Source organism: Pseudopipra pipra, chromosome 10 (genome assembly GCF_036250125.1).
Source record: "Pseudopipra pipra isolate bDixPip1 chromosome 10, bDixPip1.hap1, whole genome shotgun sequence".
NCBI lineage: Eukaryota > Metazoa > Chordata > Aves > Passeriformes > Pipridae > Pseudopipra > Pseudopipra pipra.
The window spans coordinates 2390561-2402831 of NC_087558.1; the positions used below are offsets into that span (position 1 = coordinate 2390561).

The 12271-nt window shown below is 41.0% G+C and overlaps 1 long non-coding RNA gene across 1 annotated transcript in view; it reads left to right on the top strand.

The window, feature by feature from the left end:
- Positions 1-3235: 3235 nt before the first annotated feature.
- LOC135419425 (uncharacterized) overlaps positions 3236-12271 on the top strand; it is a 43706-nt gene continuing 34670 nt past the window's right edge. The window contains exons 1-2 of the long non-coding RNA XR_010432980.1: positions 3236-3837; positions 9831-9997. This is a non-coding gene — a long non-coding RNA (uncharacterized LOC135419425). The remainder of the gene's footprint in view (positions 3838-9830; positions 9998-12271) is intronic.

The window sequence follows — 12271 nt, forward strand, 5'->3', positions numbered from 1 at the left end:
AGCAAACAAATAAATTGAAAACTAAAATGCACCTCCACACATCCAATTTTTTTTGTTGTTGTTGTTATATTCCCTAATCAGCCATGGGCTGCTGTTGCAAATGAAAAACTCGGATTATTGCTGCAAAAAAAATCTCTGCAGAGAAAAGAGCAAGTTGTTGAGATCCAAGAAACGGTGCTTAACTGGGGCTGTAAAATGAAAAGACAGTCAGCAGTGGGGAGAACATCACTGTGAGCTGGGTTATTATGCTCATATTTGAACATTAGCAAGTCTTGAGATGCAAGATGTGATTTCTAAACACCTCCATAAGCCTGTGCTCTTAAAACTGGATTCACTTTTAGGAGGCTCTGCAAGGTTTCCATCCCCACAAAGACTCACTCGGGTCTTCTTCATCCTTTCCCTACTTCTCTCTTATTATGGTTAAATATTATTAAGAGTTTTATTCATAACATCTTTTTTTTTTCCTCCTGTGTCTTCTGAGATGCTTCTATATGAAAAATGGCCTAAATTTTAATACTGTGGTTGGTATTTTATAGGATGTTGTTCCGCATTGTGTAATATGTAGTCGGTGTATATTTTGTCTTGTTTCCAAAGCCTGTCTTTTAAAGAGCAGCTCAAAAATTTGTTGTCTGGCTCTTGCAATAAAGCTGAATAGATATGAAAATACTCCTACTGATGTCTCTAGCAGTACTTTTAACAATCTTCCTTGATTCTCCAACTTTCAAGGTCAGTTCACTCCTTCTTTATTAAACCAAACTTTGTGGAGTCTCTCTGAACAGAGCAGCGACTTGGGATTTTGGTTGATTTTCTCTTTGTTCCAGAACAGTTTTACCTGGGCTTTAAACACACCTGAGGATAAGAAATCTATTCTAAGCCACGCCAAGGACAGAATCTCCTCTGCTTGTGCTGCTGGGAGAGGGTTAAAATGCTCTGTGTGCAGTGGGTTTGCTGTGACTCACAGTTCCCACCGACGCAGGTTTGCAGTGCCTGGTACAACTCTTTCTCTTGCTTCCGTTGGTTTCATCCTTTCCCTTTTGTGTTTTGTGTTTGAAGGGAAGGTCACAGAGCCTCTCATCTGTGTGGGCTCCCAGCAGAGCAGGAGGGAGCTGAGTGAGAGCCCAGGCTGAGCCATGCAGGGGGATGGAGGACGCGGGCAGGGAAGTTCTAACAGGAACAAAGAAAGCTGGAAGGACCCAGAGGTTTAAGCCACAACCCTTTGGAAGCAAGAGGTCAGCCAAAGGTTTAAAATTGTATATAGTTTTCTGCTGGCTTTGATGGAAAGTTCTTTTCAAGCCCAGCTGGAAGAAAGGATTCAAAGCGATGGGAGGGTTTGCAGGAGCACTGATTTTTCTGCCTTATCATCAGTATTGCACACTTTGCAATACCTGGAGTCTTTTACTTTGCAATATCTGAAGTCTTTTACTTTGCTCCTCAGAAGTCTGTGGAGAGAGGAGTAAATTATTCCCTACAATGACAAATTGACTGTGTGAGCAAAGTGCACACACAGGAAATTAATTATAGCAACTTCACCTCCGAAGATTTCCTCCTTCCTTCCTCCGCACAAAGAGAGGCTGTGGAAATGTTGCCTCTCAGAGCTCCCAGCACTGTCAGGCCTCCCTTTGTGCAGCTCCAGACTGTGCTTTGAACACAGGGATGTGGAGAGGTGACACTCCCTTTGAGCTGAGAATGTCTCCACAACACCCAGGGCTGAGGGGACCAGCAGCGATGGGAATTTTTATAAGTAAGACGATGTTGGTGAAACACATCAAATATCTCCTCTTCTCATTTAAAAATTCAAATCATAGAACCATGAGATGGTTTGGGTTGGAAGGACCTTAAATCCCATCCAGTCCCACCCCCTGCCACGGGCAGGGACACCTTCCACTAGCCCAGGTTGCTCCAGCCTGGCTTTGGACACTTCCAGGGATGGGGCAGCCACAGCTTCTCTGGGCAGCCTGTGCCAGGGCCTCCCCACCCTGACAGGGAACAATTCCTTCCTAATATCCCACCTAACCCTCCCATCTGTCATTTTGAAGCCGTTCCCCCTTGTTCTGTCATGTACAAAAAACATCTCAGGACTCTTTGCACAAAAGCCTCTGCTTTGGCAATTTCCATTTCTTTACCTCTTCTACTTTATTTTTTTTTGGCAGCAGAGTTGCAAAAGGGTGATACTCTGACATTCTGTAAAGGACAGCAATCTGATTTTTTCCTGGTCCAGAATTAATTTGGGTTTCAAACCTGACCCAACAGACACACAAATCTTACTTAAACTTGTCAGATCCAGGATAAAATATTTCAGTTGATACAGGCTGACATTTTTAACTGAGATGTTTGATTTGCAAAAATGTTCTCGATTCCAGCTTTTTTTTTTTTTTTTCCCCCTCATGAACTGTGAAGGGAATAGTTTTAGACATGTCATTGCATATTTGACTGACCAGTGATTCACTTGATTGCTTTACTAGAGCAACACATGACATAACTAAATCATGGGGCTTTAAATGCTTCTGTTTTGTAAATGCGAGGACAAGGCTTTAATTATTAAATTCAGATCAATAAAGCAGAGCATCTGCATTACAAAATTCTGAAGGCTGACAAATATTCCTGGAATCAGTTGGACAAACTCCAGCTCTTCAGATAGAAAAGCCAAACCTGTGAAACTTTCACTGTCTCCCTGTTTCTGACCACCCCTTAAATAAGAAAGAAATCCTTCTTTCATGGGAAGTAAATAAATATACAGGCAGCTCAATGGGCTTCAAAGGGATTAAGTAAAGGCTTGCACATAAAATACCTAAATTACAGTATTTTGAGCCTGAATTTCTTGATCTTTTTAATCATCTGTGAAATAAATCTTGTTTGACATCGGTTGCTCTCATCTAGAAAGCAGATTGCACACCCTGAAATTCCTAGAAAAGTTATATTAATATACTGATTTAATAGTTTCACCCTTCATAATATACTTTATTATCACTCCATCCAAAACCTGAATTATTTTGCTGATAAAACTTCCATACTCTGTATTGTTTTCCCATTGCTTTTGTGAGCACTGAATAATAATTTATATTTAAAGCTTTCTGTTTTCCTTCTGAAGTGTAACTATTGGGGGAAAATATATATATATATATATAGAAAGAGATGCAGTTTTATTTTTTTGCCTCTCTACAAAATATCCTCTAAGATTTAAATTGACTGCAGGGAGGAAAAATCCAAGGCATCCAAGCAGACACTTGGTGTGCTCTACACCAAATTATTCCAAGCCCCTGCAAATATTTATAGTGAAAAGGAGAGCTGAACCTTGGCCACAGCAAAACTGGAGGTGGTGCTTGAAAAAACCTGAGAGGTTATATTTTAATCAAGGAAACCATTTGAATGCTGAACCAAGAGGGAAGGGTTTGCAAAGGTTTTACATCCCTGAGGTGGAACGTTGTTGGGTTTGGAGAGTTTTTGGCTGGAAATGTGAGGGAGGTTGGGAAGGGAAGCCTTGGCTTTTCCTGGGCAGTGTGTGTGTGTAACGGGACATTTTGCTCTTGGAATGTGGTCAAACAACTCAAACAAGGCCCTGTTTTGCCAGGTTTTGGTGTTGAATTCTGCTAAAACCAATCTGGCTCATCAACTCCAAATTAATCTCCTGATAGTGAGGCAAAGATTTGGCAGCTGAGTTGCTCAGCAGACCTGGGCACTTGACTAAATCAGTCCCTTTATGCTCTAAAAGCCCAGGCCACTTCCAGACCATCAGATTCTTCCACCTTAACCCTTCCTGGAGTGTGTGGAGTTTCTCCCTTGTGATGGGGACACTCCTGGAGGTTCAGAGAGAGAGATCTGCTCACAGGCTTTGGTTTGGTGAGTTACATCAACCTCTAATTAATGATTATTCCTTGTTGTCAGCTTTAATATAATTGCTTTGATATAACTGCTTTGACATAATTGCTTTGATATAGTGCACTACCCTATTTTATATTACCCTACCAGGAGTTTTAGCTTTTATGCTCTGTGGTAAATAATTCTGATTAAGACCTTTTGTCTGATCATTTGTCATGATAAATAATTCATTTATATTAATATACCCAGCTTGCCATCTTTAACCCTGTGGGACAAAGTTGGACTTAAACTGTTGCCTAAGTCTGAGGCTAAGACTGGACTCAGGAGGAGTTTAGAAAGCAAGGGGGTCCTTTCTCTAATAAACTTTGTCTAAAGCTCCTCTCACCCACAACAGTTTGTGCCCCTGGTTTGCAAACACTTCTACACAGAGTCAGAAAGTTCAATTGGCTGTTGATAGAGAATTAATTTGCTGCTTTTTGATGCCCTGCTCAAACTGTTCTTGATAAATAAATTACTGGATGGGTCGAGCCCAGAATTTACATATCACGTCTGATGAGAAGTTATACATTCATTATTCACAAGTGTTTGATGAACAGCTACTGAAAAAAGAAATAAACCCAAACATTAACCATGTATTTTTTAGGATGATTGACTCAGCTCTAGTGATAAAATTGTTTTTCCATGATTGAGAATCTAACCATAAAAAAAGGAGGCAGCTCAATCACAGAAGTGTTGAACCCTGTTATGGATAAGAGTCTTTATTCAGACAGCTAAAAATATCTATCCCAAGAAAGAACAATTATTAATGACTAATGGAAATAAGAGTTGTGGTAACTGTGGCTGTGGAGTTCAGGATCTGTTTAACAGGCTCACACCAAGCAGTGGCTTGGAGCTGGAAGGGGAGGCTGATGAAAAAATGCAGCTGAACATGACAGAGAAATTGGAAATAACCATAGAAAACCGGTTATAAATAACATAGAGACCAGGAAATGATTGCTTTTGAAAGCAAAGCAGTGTTTGGCTGATCCTCTGGGGCACAGGGTGTGACTCCTGGGCATGGTCCTGTGCAGGGCTCAGGGTTGGACTCGATGACCCTTGTGAGTCCCTCCCAACTCAGCATATTCTGGGATTTTGTGATCCTGAGGCTCAAAAAACTCCCAAATCCTTCAGTTTTGCTGACTCAGACCATGGCAATAGTTTGGGTTGGAGGGGACCTTAAAGGTCATCTCATTCCACACACTGCCATGGGCAGGGACACCTTCCATGGACAAGGTTGCTCAGAACCTCATCCAACCTGGCCTTGAATGTTCCAGGGATGGGGCAGCCACAGCTTCTCTGGGCAACACATTCCAAGTTTTTACCACCCTCAAAGACTCATTTTTCACTTTATCCAAAGTCCAAAGACTCCAGTCCATGGAGTCACCATTGATACATTTTGTGAGGGCTTCATGGCCTGCATTTAATTTGTAAATTTTAATTAATAATATAGAAATATGGTCACAGCAGCACAGATCTATAACTCTGCTAAGGCTGTTCAGTGTCCCAGGGTGTTGGAAGTTGCTTGTTTGGTCCTCCATCAGCTTGGGCAAAATAAAATGTAAACCCATGAGACAGCACCAGAAATCTTGAGGAAAACTTTGTGTTATTAATGTCTAAAATGCCCCAAACCATGTGAATAAGCAGCAGTGACCTGGTTATATGAAAAAAAACCCAAACACCTCACAGAAAAACCTACCCGAGCTGTTTTAATTGATTGTTCAGTCACCTGCAAATGATGCCCCTGGCTATGAAATGCAAATTTACCTCAAAATATTCGTGTTCATCTGATGGTAAAAAGGTCTGTTGTACTTTGAATCTCAATAAGCTTGGCTTGAGAACCCTCTTCTCTGCACACCACAGGTTTTATATTTATGTATTTATATATTTATATATTTATATATTTATATATTTATATATTTATATATTTATATATTTATATATTTATATATTTATATATTTATATATATTTATATATATTTATATATATTTATATTTACATATTTATGTATATTTGTGTATATTTATATATGTATATATCACACAATCTGTTAGGTTGGAAAAGACCTCTGAGATTGAGTCCAGCCTGTGACCAAACACCATCATGGCACTGAGTGTCATGTCCAGTCTTTCCTTACATGAATATATGCAAATTATGTATTTAAATGGAGATGTATCATCTATTTATTGGTATATATCTAATAATATATCTCTCTATATAGATATATATAATATATGTAATAATGTGGACTTGCAGGCAAATTTAAAAGGTAAAAAAGATACATCACATCAATTTTGGCAGTTAGATGAGAACCTTAGCCCAAGGCAAGCACTACAAATCTGCCCTTTGTAAACATATAGAAAGGAGATGAAAAATCACCTCAGCCTCTGATTATGAATCATTTGTTGCACAGGAGGACCAAGGAAGGTCAATAATTCCTGTTCACTGCTGGGTGGTGGGTATGAAAAACCCCTCTTTTGAGGTCAGGAGGCATTTTCTGCTTGAAGAAATGTATTTACAGACTGGGGCCATTGTTGTGCAAGAAGTGGACATTTTGTGCTGGTCAGATCAGCTTAACTGGACTTGAGCCTGAGTGGCACCTTCTGCTGTCCCCTTTGGTGTCCATGGTAGGAAAACTGTCTCACCTGCATTTGGCAAGAGCTGGAACCGTTGCCACAATTTTATTTCCACGTTTTCTCCTCAAATCCTGGAATATCTGCTGCATGTTTTAGCTTTTAGGGTATTTTCTCCAATCATATCTGAAGTAATCTATATTATAGTGTTTATATTTCTCCCCATGAGAGAAAATCTGATATCACAGTCTTATTCCACAAGCTACTATCTCATGGTCAAGAAGACCCATCCCTTTAAGCTGTACCCCCTTACATCACCCTACATAATTTTTTTCCTACTTCAGCTCATTCATCAAATATTTATAGGTAGTTCATGCCCCTATTTACTCATTACTCAGCCAAATTGTACACTCTTAGCTCATCCTCTGGTGTTTAAGTATTTTCCCCAAATGTTTATTTTAGCTCAAAACAGGATTTGATTGCTAGTGAAGAAGAAAGATGATTTTTTTTTCAGATTTATGTCTCCCTAAATACATTAAGACAACATCTGTGCTCATTTATACATTGTCAATGTAGGCAGGAATACTAAAAAAAAGGATAGAAATTGGTCTGTGGGGCTTATGTTGCACTTTAGGCAGAACTTGGTAATCTGAAGTGACATCAGATTTACTGTCACAGAATTCCTGGGCCTTGCAGAGGCATATTGCCTTTGTCCTCTGCTTACTGAAGAGGCAGGGAAGTAACTTTGGTGCAGAAATCAAGAAGTGGTTGTTCCTATGGATCTCTGGGTACATGTGTGGACACATGGATGGTGAGAGGCAGTGGAGCTGCTTGCTGAGAGAAGGAACTAGCTGAAAATATTAATAATCGGTGTTTTCACATAGTTGAATTAATATTTCCGTGCTCCTTTTCCTCAGTTGAGGAAATCCATGCATTCTGATGCCGAATTTTGCCCCAAAAGGCGCAGAGGAACTGCTCAGAGACAGAGTTTTTAGTCTTTAAGCAGGAGGTATTTATTGCAAAGCAGCGTTGGGGAACTCCCAGCTCGTGCTGGACAAAGAGCTCCAAAGCAGGCAGTGAACAGCTGGATTATTTATACAATTCTTGTTAAGAGATTACATCATTTGCCATGAATCTTCATAGTATTGCAACATCTAGTTATAATATTCACAACAGGCAGAGTTAGGGTGGAGTCAGGGGCACGGTCTTCATTTTGGGGATAATCTTGGTGGCACATCCTGTTACTTCAGCCTCAGGGGTCTTAGTTTTACTCCTCTTTCTCAGGTAAACTTTTGAACTTTCTTTAATTTGGCTGACTACTAGATGTATTTGGCAGGGGTTTCTGAACATCTGGCAGGAGTTTCTGGACCCTGATCCTCCTTTTCCCCCTTATCTTCCTGTGTTCTTACCATATATCTATTTAGGTGTATGATAGCGTTCTTAGTGTTCTATTATTTCCTTTCCTTTATGTTCTTGTGTCAGTGTGTCAGATTTCTGTATGTGTTATTTTCTGTCAGTCCTTGAGTTCTAGTTCTCTTATTTCTTTACTCAGGGTGTGCATTCAGAGTTAACCCTTCAGGCCTGGTTTTGCTACACTCAGTTAAGTTTTTCAGGCCGTGCTCTGTTTCATTCTCCATCGTTTTCTTGCTTTCCAGGCGCTCAGAGCGTCGCGTTGCTGTGACTCCCCTGAGCTGGCAGCCGGCTCTGTGCTCCAGCCCTTTTCCAAAGCTATTAGAGGAAATCTTTCCTATCGACTGGAGCAGTGTGGGAGCTGCCACAGGGCCGTGCTGAGCAGCCCAATTTATTGATGCTGTTCGTGTTCCTGAACCGGGGGGACCCTCCTGAAGCCGCCTGGCGAAGGAGCCGCGTGCAACTCTCAGCTCCGGCGGTCTCGGGTTCGATCAGGGAAGTTAAACTGTGATTTATTTGGAGCTCTGCAAATCTTTATTCCTGGCTATGAACAAGTGTTCGGGGGCAGTGGTGTGTGGGCCATCTGCCAGCATTGGATGTGCTGCTGAACCCCCAGCCTGAGGCTCTGGGGACGGAGGGAAGAAACTTCCCTTTCCACAGCGTGGAAATCAGATGGTGGCAATGGTTCCAGCTCTTGCCAAATGCAGGTGAGACAGTTTTCCTACCATGGACACCAAAGGGGCAGCAGAAGGTGCCACTCAGGCTCAGGTACAGTTAAGCTGATCTGACCAGCACAAAACGTCCACTTCTTGCACAACAACGGCCCCAGTCTGTAAATACATTTCTTCAAGCAGAAAATGCCTCCTGACCTCAAAAGAGGGGTTTTTCATACCCACCACCCAGCAGTGAACAGGGATCGTTGTCCTTCCTTGGTCCTCCTGTGCAACACATCATCAGAGGCTGAACTAATTTTTCATGTCCTTAATGATTTTTCATCTCCTTTCTATATGTTTACAAAGGGCAGATTTGTAGTGCTTGCCCTGGGCTAAGGTTCTCACCTAGCAGTTATTTCTGATTTTAAATCAATCCTTTTTTCCAGGCATGAGGCAGTTTTAATGTTTCTCCAATAATATCTTGCAGAAAGAGCTGGAAAGTGCTTTATGGAGCATAGAACAGTTTAATTTTCCAGGCAAAGGGAGCTACCACAGATGTTGCTTCTTTGCTGCTTCTGCAGCACCTTTGCCTTCCCGTGTACATTATCCCACATTCCTGAGCTCTGCCAGAGCCCAGCAGGTCCTGGAGCCTTTCACAGCCTCTGCTGGCACCTTCCAAATGCTGCAGCAGCCCAAGACTTCTTGGTTTGTCACAGCTCCCAAAGTGCCAAACCCATCCTCAATCCAGTGCCCACCTCCCCATGCAAAGGCACCTGATGCTCAAATATAATTATTTCCTTAAATAAACAACCAAGTGAACAAATGTTTGGAATTCATAGACAAAAAAAAACCCCAAAATAAAATAAATTTTCAATGACAGTTCTCATTAGAGCTCTAAAACTTTCACAACTTTTTCAACCTTTTTTTTTTTTTATCTCCTCCAGAAATAGCTCTGAAGTGTTGATAATGTCCAGGAGGTTAATTCACGGTGCCTGCCACAAGGTGGGGTTTCTGAAATGATGTGCCTAATCTTTGAAGTATATTTGATGTATATTTGAAGTCTATTTGCTCACTCAGAGGAATGGGAGAGGACACATTGTAGAATGAGGCACCAAGGTGGTGTAAACCTCTGCTTTGCAGCCAGGACAGGGACTGGTACCAACAACATAAAGAAATTTAGGGTCCTTGTTTATAATCAGATTCATAAGTATAAAGTGCTCCCACACTGTGTAAAATCACTCCTTTACAAGGTTTTTTTTATATACACCGTGGTTTTGGGTTTATCTGACATGAGATTGCATTTTAGGGGCTTAAGCACAACCTTATCTTTCCTTGTCCCAGCTGAACCTGGATTAAAGGAGAATTGATCTGGCAGGAGATTTATTTAAATGCCATCACCTGAATCCTCATCCCCACACACCTGGGGAAGCCCTGGGGGGAGTTGTCTGGAGCTGATGGTTCCTGTTCCACTGTTCTCCCCAAGGAACTGCAGGAATCCACAGGATCAGGTGAGACCCAGGGGGGGTTTCTGGGAGTTAAAATTTCTAAATGTATTTTTTTTTAACTCTTTAGATGGTTATTTATCTCTCCTCCAACAGGTTGTGGGGAAAAACCTCTCCCTGGGGCTGTCTAAGTGCTCAGCACCAAACTCTTGGAATGGGAAAGGCTGCATGTGATTGGGGATACAGGGATGAGTATTCTTAAGTTATACCAGGGGAATGTTTAGATTGGATATGAGGGAAAATTTCTTCCCTAAAAGGGTGGTCAGGTGTTGGAATAGGCTGTCCAGGGACGTGGTGGAGTAGGTAAGTTCTCAATTTTTGAGTTTTTGGTCCCCTGTAAAACCCTGGCTATAAATGAAAAAAATACGGTCCTTTCAATTTTGGACTGGGAGGTCACATTAAAAAAGCAACATTACGTTTTTGACAGTGAAGTTTATAAAAAAGGAAGATAAATAAGAGAGCTGGGGAGTGTAAATCAAAGGGTGAAAGGTTTGTGGTGTTGGAGGCCAGGAAAGCTCAGTGTGTTTGGTTTGGAGGAAGGGCATGACCATAAAGAAAAGGCTGCAAATCCATAAAGGGATTTCATAGGAAGTTGAGGGACTGATTGTTCTTGTTGGGCTTCAACTTAAAGAAAAGCATTATAGGGGTAAATCATGGAATCCCAGAATGGTTTGAGTTGGGAGGGACCTTAAAGATCATCCAGTTCCTTCCACCAGGCCATGAGACAACATAAAATGAGACCCCTTTTAAGTTCCCTTCCAAGCCAAGCTATTCTGTGATTCTCATTTTCCCACTTTCAATAACAAGTTGAGGTGAAGTTTTAAGGCATAAAACCTGTTTTTTAGAAGCAGTTGTTAAAATGTTTGGGGTTCGTGCATTTAAATGAATTTTTAATGTTCTATCTCTGTAATTAAGAAGGGCAGGAAAATAGGAATTCTTCAGGGGCAAGCAAGAAGATATCGTTTGATATTTTGAAAGTGCTCCGAAGTTTAGGAAGCTTTAATAAAGTCATAAAGCAGGAAAAATGTATTCCCTCTGTCCCCTCTCTCTTATCTTTCTCAATTTTGGGAGCCTTGAAAGATTCCAGGGAAGGTGTACTGACAGTAAACAGGCTTTTCTTGGTTACCTTCAGTGCCTCCAAAGTAATCCATGGCCCCTTGGGATCTGCAAATCATGGACTGAGAGCAGCTCTCCGGGTGATAAAAGCTGCAGGATAACTCATTTAAAAGTTACTTTGCAGAGATGATGATTACTGAGTCTTGCAGCAATATACACATGAATTGTCTCTTGACTTCGATGGAGTCAATTAGAGCTCCTTAATTAGTGCAGTTAGTAATCATCTGCTGAAATTACAGACGTTCTTTTGTGCTATGATTTGTATTTTAATACCACTTTTAAAAATGACCCTGCCTAGAAAGATTTGGTTGAACATTTTCTTTAGTTGCTTTGGCACTGCAGGACTACTTTAAAATAATTTGATATCTGAGACTTCTCTCAGCAACATAATTTCTAGGGTGGTTCTCTATTTTTCTCCTTACTTATGGTTTTTGCTTTGGTTCTGTGCAATCACACCTTCTGAACTCTGAGACTAATTAATCCTTTTTCCTTGGCTTTTCTTTTATTTTTTTTTTCATTTTTCCAATGAATTTATTAATCATGAAAGACCTTCCATATGGGAAACCCTCATTTGATGCACCAGACTAAACTCTTAGATTGCTTTTTGATTTTGAAACAATCTGGTCTCTTTTTGAAGGAGTTACAGCACAGGGACACCTGATGGTTCTTCATTAAACATAAATAAAGGGAAAAAGGCAGTGGAATAAGCAGATCCTATAAATCCCCATGGAAGAGCCATGTCAGAGGGACAACAGGCTCATAACTGCCTAGGAAATTGGTGGGGTGGGGAGGGACCTGGAGTCATTCCAGGCAACACAATCATGCAACAAAGCTTTTGGATATTGATTCCTCTTAACTTCTACAAGCAGCAAAATCTGTTTTCCCACGTAGCAGGGATCCTGTTCTTGCACTGTCTGAATGTCTCTGTCTAATGTGTCACCTGGAGCATCCCAAATGGGCAATTTTTCTCCTGTTAGGAGCTGATTCCCCTCACACAAAGCACTGGGATGGGACGTGGCTCACGTTTAGTTCCCGGATTTGACTCTCCGCGATGACAAATCCCTTTAATTTTGACTTGCTCGTATCTGTGGAACGAGTGGGGACTCCGAGATATTGCAGGAATTATTTTCAAGCAAAGCATTTGTTTTGACAGCATTGAAAAAA